This window comes from Grammomys surdaster, unplaced genomic scaffold (genome assembly GCF_004785775.1).
Source record: "Grammomys surdaster isolate TR1022 unplaced genomic scaffold, NIH_TR_1.0 143, whole genome shotgun sequence".
Lineage (NCBI taxonomy): Eukaryota > Metazoa > Chordata > Mammalia > Rodentia > Muridae > Grammomys > Grammomys surdaster.
The window spans coordinates 5411743-5412614 of NW_021604601.1; positions in this window are offsets into that span (position 1 = coordinate 5411743).

An 872-nucleotide genomic window follows, 5' to 3' on the forward strand; every position below is an offset into this window, starting at 1 on the left:
AGGATTTTATATATATATATATATATATATATATATATATATATATATATATATCTCCTCAATTTCTGCTGTTATGTTTCCCTTTTTATTTCTGATTTTGTTAATTTGGATACTGTCTCTTGCCCTCTGATTAGTCTGGCTAAGAGTTTATCTATCTTGTTGATTTCTCAAGGAACCAGATCCTGGTTATTGATTCTTTGGATAGTTCTTTTTGTTTCTACTTGGTTGATTTCAGCCCTGAGTTTGATTATTTCTGGTCATCTACTTCTCCTGGGTGTATTTGCTTCTTTTTTTCTAGAGGCTTTCAGATGTGCTGTTAAGATGCTAGTGTATGATCGCTCCAGTTTCTTTTCGTAGGCACTCAGAGCTATGAGTTTTCCCCTTAGCACTGCTTTCATTGTGTCCCATAAATTTGGATACGCTGTGCCTTCATGTTCATTAAATTCTAAAAAGTCTTTAATTTCTTTATTTCTTCCATGACCAAGTTATCACTGAGTAGAGAGTTGTTCAGCTTCAATGTGTATGTGGGCTTTCTGATGTTTTTGTTGTTATTGAAGACCAGCCTTAGTTTGTGGTGGTTCGATAGAATACATGGGATTAACCCAATCTTCTTGTATCTGTTGAAGCTTGTTTTGTGTCTAATTATATCATCAGTTTTGGAGAAGGTACTATGAGGTGCTGAGAAGAAGGTATATTCTTTTGTTTTAGGGTGAAATGTTCTGTAGATATCTGTTAAGTTCATTTGGTTCATAATTTATGTTAGTTTCACTGTGTCTCTGTTTACTTTCTGTTTCTATGGTCTGTCCATTGGTGAGAGTGGGGTGTTGAAGTCTCCCACTATTATTATGTGAGGTTCAATGTGTGATTTGAGC